The sequence below is a fragment of the Sapajus apella genome, unplaced genomic scaffold, assembly GCF_009761245.1.
Source record: "Sapajus apella isolate SASKATOON/1434 unplaced genomic scaffold, GSC_monkey_1.0 scaffold71, whole genome shotgun sequence".
NCBI classification, from domain to species: Eukaryota; Metazoa; Chordata; class Mammalia; order Primates; family Cebidae; genus Sapajus; species Sapajus apella.
Window position 1 is genome coordinate 7,886,970 of NW_022437011.1, and position 6,000 is coordinate 7,892,969.

The 6,000-nt window shown below is 43.7% G+C and overlaps 1 protein-coding gene across 1 annotated transcript in view; it reads right to left on the reverse strand.

The window, feature by feature from the left end:
* Positions 1-3,675, reverse strand: part of FAM13B (family with sequence similarity 13 member B) — a 120,143-nt gene extending 116,468 nt beyond the window's left edge. The window contains exons 1-2 of the mRNA XM_032250362.1: positions 3,173-3,675; positions 448-590 (exon numbers count right to left, since the gene is read on the reverse strand). The gene's annotated coding sequence lies outside the window, so the exon portion shown is untranslated. The remainder of the gene's footprint in view (positions 1-447; positions 591-3,172) is intronic.
* Positions 3,676-6,000: the final 2,325 nt, after the last annotated feature.

Sequence of the window (6,000 nt, forward strand, 5' to 3'; positions counted from 1 at the left end):
TGCTTAAACTTTCACCAAAAATGGACTTTATGTATATTTTTAGCCAATCTAATGAACAAAAACAATGGCACACATTATTGAGCTTGCATTTCTCTAATTACAAGTGCAGTTGAGTGTTATGCTTCCCGCCAGTTGTATTACTTAGTCAGTGAATTGTCTGTCCATTTCCATTGCTTATTTTTCTGCTTGCAGTGTCTTCACTTTCATCACAAAAGCAGCTACTATATAGTGAGCACTTGACTGTGCTGGTCCCTACACTATGTATTTTTAAATAAATAATTTCTTAAAACAACCCATTTTACAGGTAAGAAATGTGAGAACCATATAGCAACGAAACTCAAACTCTGGTCTACTTTACTCTAAAATCTGCAACATTCCCTGCTGTATCACTACACCAAAAAGCTTCATTTTACCTAAATGTGGTAGGACCAAAGAAAAGTGACTCACCCAGACACTCAGCCCTGTAGATGATGGTTTCAGTCGGCAAGACTGGTAGGCTTTTTACCACCCTCTTCTTCGCTTCCAGAAAACGTGGTTGAAAACTGCCAAAAAGTCTGTTCAGGCAAACTTGGCTGCCTATTATCTGTGTCCTTAGAGATAAAGAACCAGCCCTCAGTACAAGGGTCAAAGATAAAGAAAGTAGAAACAGTAAGAAACATGGAGACCTTGGCCCCATTCCATCCATATCACAGTCAAGGCAGCAGGCTAACAATGGCCTGACAAGTCTGCCAGGGTTTCCAGGCACCTCCCAAAACCCTCCTGCGAGGCTATAATTTAAACAAAAAAAACCTGAGGCACGGCAAACTCTTAATCACCGGCATGAGTAACAAAGTTTAAGGTCCGGCCTTTTATAAAATTCAAATAATTATTTTATAATCCTTTGATTAAGTAATCCAGATTGAAAGGTGTTCCTTACTCCAAGAATGTTAAGTAAAAAAAAATTAACTAATTAAAAAGAAATGAAAGGTGTTCCTAAGAATTTCACTTTTAGCCGGGCTTGGTGACTCAAGCTTGTAATTCCAGAACTTTGGGAAGCTGAGGTGGGTGGATCACTTGAGCCCAGGAGTTCAAGACCAGCCTGGGCAGTATGTCAAAACCCTTGCCTCTACCCAAAAAAATACAAAAATTAGCCAGGCATGGTGGCACACGCCTGTAGTCACAGCTACTCAGAAGGCTGAGGTGAGAGGATTACTTGAGTGTGGGGAGTCCAAGCTTCATTGAGCCATGATTGTGCCACTGCATTCCAGCCCGGGTGACAGAGTGAGACCCTATCTCAAAAAAAAGAATTTCTGGCCAGGTGTGGTGGCTCACGCCGGTAATCCCAGCCCTTTTGGAAGGCTGAAGCGGGTGGATCACCTGAGGTCAGTAGTTTGAGACCAGCCTAACCAACATGGTAAAACTGTCTCTACTAAAATACAAAATTAGCTTGGTGTGGTGTTGCATGCCTGTAATCCCATCTACTCAAGAAGCTGAGGCAGGAGAATCCCTTGAACCCAGGAGGCAGAGGTTGCAGTGAGCCAAGATTGTACCACTGCACTCCAGCCTGGGCGACAAGAGCGAAACTCCGCTTCAAAAAAAAAGAAAGAATTTCACTTTTGGTTTTTCTCAAATGTGATTAACCTAATGTGAAGTACAGGAAATGTACTTTTTCTGATTTATGGTTCATATTGATCATAATCTTCCCAAGAAAGAAAGATGGAGTAAAGTATGTCTAAGAAACTACCAAACTCCCCTCTTTTCTCCTCAAAACATTAAGCACCTATGTGATGGGTTATTAATAGTCTGAAGCTCGGAGATCAATATATGGAGTCACATTAAACTACTCTTTCTACCTTCATATAATTAAAATTTTTCACCAGTTTTTCACCAGCACAGTGGCTCAAGCCTAGCCTGTAATCTCAACACTTTGGGCAGGAGAATTGCTGGAGTCCAGCAGTTCAAGACCAGACTGGGCAACATAGTGAGACCCTGTCTTTAAAAAAAAAAAAATGCAATAAAAAGTCACCCCCAAAAAAGTGCCGGGCCCTGGGCTAGGCACTGGGGTAGAACACAATGAGTAAAAAACAGTTCCTATTCTTTTGAGGAGCATAATCCCATTCGTTATCATGGCAACAGCTTACAAAGCACTTTCTCAAGTGTATTAACTGATCATCCTGTAAATACATATTACAATCCCACGTTGATGTGGAAGCCTCCTACTTTTTACTATGCCTTTTCTTCCTGGTCTTTCATGTTTTCTGTGATTAATCTAGGGAGGGTCAGATCCCTGTCAGCTGGGGGTGGGAGGGGTGGAGTGAGACCAGGATGAAAAGACCTTTATCCTGTGGGTGGAGGCCTAAATGGGGTTAGTTTCAGGATATTTCAGACAAAATCATCAGAATCTTAAATGCCGTAGGCAAGCTTTTAAACACTTAGAGTAAGCCTTTCACTTACAGATTCTTCCTTTGAATTCAGGGTGATTTCTTTATTTTTAGACAGTTAAACTGGGTCACAGAAAAAGAGCTCCTTCCCCAGAATTACATAGTAAAATGGCATAAAATGTTATTCCCTTCAACTCCCAGAATCTCATTCTGTGAAGTTCAACCATGAAAAGCAGCTTACAGCTAAATTTTGTTTCAAATCGGTTTGATCATCTACTCTTCAGAGTGACCGACCCAGGGAGCCCGTTCACCTCTGCAATGCTGTCTCCCTCAGCTTTCATAGCCCACAGAATCTGTTCTGCTTCAGTTCTCTCTTAGAAGCCTCTACTAATTTTTCCCCATGTGGTTGTAAAGTCCTATTCATACGTGCAATGTCCACTTCTTCTTTACAAGTCGGCCCTGAAAAACTTCAGAGTTCAACCACATGAAATACACCCTCTTGGTTCTTTGTTTTCTAATTCTTAAGTGTGTAAAAAGCAGCATGAAGTTTATGGGCAAAAATTAGGCTGATTGTCAGAAACAAGCACTTGTCTATTATCCCCACTTCATCCACAATTACTTCATCTTCCCAGCCTTGTTTCCCTGTTTATATACAGCCTAGAATCTGGTGCTTCCTCCCTCCTTGCCAGGAATTTGATACAGATCTTGATGTAAAAGCAGGGCCAAAAATAAAAAATAAAAAGCAGGGCCAAGGGCTCTCCAAGTTCTTTCAGAAACACGGTAAACAATTGTTTGCTTGTCAAAGGACTTACATGGGCCACTACAGTGTAGACAATACAAATTCCCAGAATGGAGGTAAGCAAAATAGAAGACCATGGACAGAGGAAAGATGGCTGGAAGGAAGCCCCAGTTTTCCTCGCCACACCTAAAACTTTGTGGGGGAGGTATAGAGGCAGTCAGCCTGACTCACAGCCTGTGCTTCTGCTCCCCGGCCAAAGAGGGTTCAGAAGTGAAGAGCTGCTAGATTCCAAGGTCCCAGGCTGACAAAAGTAATGGGATGTATTCATCCGAGAACGGGCAGGCTTTCCTTCCAGCTCCGGCTCATCAGGGTTTAAGTCAACTTCATCACATTCGTGTTCTCATTGCTAAGAATCCTAGGAGCTGACAGTGGGTTGGGGACAAGAACCAGGCTAGAAGACACCCTTAGAGCCCCAGGTAGAAGAACTGGCTCAAGATGCAGGCATCTGAGAAGAGGAAACAGATTTCCAAGAGTGGCTCCAAGCATTTCTGTAAGCACCACCTGTCACGAGGAAAAAAAACCCATTAGCCCTAAAACTAGCCCTCTCCACTTCCCAGCCTCTGAGAACACCAATGAAACATGGGCTGAAAGCATTACCTCATCAGGGTGAGCCCCCATTGGCTGCAAAGACTCTGGGCCAGCCTTGCTTGCTAGTAAATTAACCCTTTTCAGGAACATAGAACTCCACGTGGGGCCCCTTCCCTCCCCCACTGCTCCATGTTTTCAAATTAGGAAAAGGGATAGATGGGGAACAATAGACCTTTCCCTAACATTTTTCTTAGGCATAGGGAGCTATACAATGGTTATGAGGAAGTTTGTATCCCCTCTCTTGAAAAAGTGCTCAGTGCCTTTTGAACCAAAATGGAGCCACCTGCAACAGATTGATAAATATGGGTTAGGTAGGAAGGGGCAGAGTGAATTATCAGTCGTTTTCTAAACCAACCATGGAATTGTCAGAGGGGCAAAGACCAAAAAGGGTAATAAAAATTAAAAACACCTTGGGAAAGGTTGGTAATAAATTGATCTTGGTTTCTGCAATTTTTCTTTTTTTTTTAAATACAGAGTTTCCCTCATGTTGCCCAGGCTGGAGTGCAATGGTACAATCTCTGCTCACCGCAACCTCCGCCTCCCAGGTTCAAGCAATTCTTCTGCCTCAGCCTCCTGAGTAGCTGAGAATACAGGCATGCGCCACCATGCCCGGCTAAGTTTTTGTATTTTTAGTGGAAATGAAGTTTCTCCATGCTGGTCAGGCTGGTCTCCAACTCCTGACCTTAGGTGATCCGCCCACCTCAGCCTCCTAAAGTGCTGAGATTACATGTGTGAACCATGGCGCCTCTGCAACTTATTTTTTAAGATTATCATCATAGCTACAGCCTCTATTTTCAATGCAAATTGCCGAAGATATGCTAATTTAAAAAAAAAAAAAAAGGCAGGCCTGACACCAAGGCTCATGCCTATAATCCCAACACTTTGGAAGGCCAAGGCGGGTGGATCACGAGGTCAGGAGTTCGAGACCAGCCTGACCAACATGGTAAAGCCCTGTTTCTACTAAAAATACAAAAATTAGCCGGGTGTGGTGGCGTGCACCTGTAATCGCAGCTACTCGGAAGGCTGAGGCTGGAGAATGGCTTGAGCCCAGGAGGCAGAGGTTGCAGTGAGCTAATATTGCACCGTTGCACTCCAGCCTGAGCAACAGAGATATATTCCCAGCATCTAACCTGGTTCCTGGTACTCAAAATACATATTTTTTGGCTGGGCACAGTGGCTGATGCCTGTAATCCGAGCACTCTGGGAGGCTGGGGTGGGTGGATCACTTGAGGCCAGGTGTTCAAGATCAGCATGGCCAACATGGTGAAACCCCATCTCTACTAAAATACAAAAATTAGCTGGGTATGATGGCAGGCACCTGTAATCTCAGCTACTTGGGAGGCTGAGGCAGGAGAAGCACTTGAACCTGGGAGGCAGAGGTTGCAGTGAGCCAAGACCATGCCATTGCACTCCAGCCTGGGCAACAAGAGCAAAACTCCATCTCAAAATAATAATAATAATAATATCATTGTCTTTTTATTTTCGGCCAGGCGCAGTGGCTCACGCCTGTAATCCCAGCACTTTGGGAGACCGAGGTGGGCAAATCACGAGGTCAAGAGATCAAGACCATCCTGGCCAACATGGCGAAACCCCGTCTCTACTAAAAATACAAAAATTAGCTGGATGTAGTGGCGCACCTGTAGTCCCAGCTACTCGGGAGGCTGAGGCAGGAGAATTGCTTGACCCCAGGAGGCAGAGGTTGCAGTGAACCAAGATTGCACCACTGCACTCCAGCCTGGCACCTGGCAACACAGCAAGACTCTGTCTAAAAAGTAAATAAATAAAAAATAAAAGTTAAAATGAAAGATTTTGCATCTATTGAGTTGTAGACTAAAAGACCTCTGGTTAAACTTGCCCTAGAGAAAAGACAAAGATACTGATGCTTAGGATTCCCCAGTGAACTAGCTAGGAGCTTATCTTAACCCTCTGGAGTGAAGCACACTATTCAACAAGCCATATCCAGATACAAAGAGCTTTTTAGTTCCTCATTATTAAGCATGAATGAACAGCCAAGCTTCACTAGGCTTTTGAGAAAAGGCTCTGACATTATAGATAAAAAGGAATTTAGAAGAAGAAATAAAATAGGAGACAAAAGTTTTAAAAATCGTATCCTGCCAGGTGCAGTGGCTCAAGCCTGTAATCCCAGCACTTCGGGAGGCCGAGGTGGGTGGATCACGAGGTCAAGAGATCGAGACCATCCTGGTCAACATGGTGAAACCCCGTCTCTACTAAAAATACAAAAAATTAGCTGGG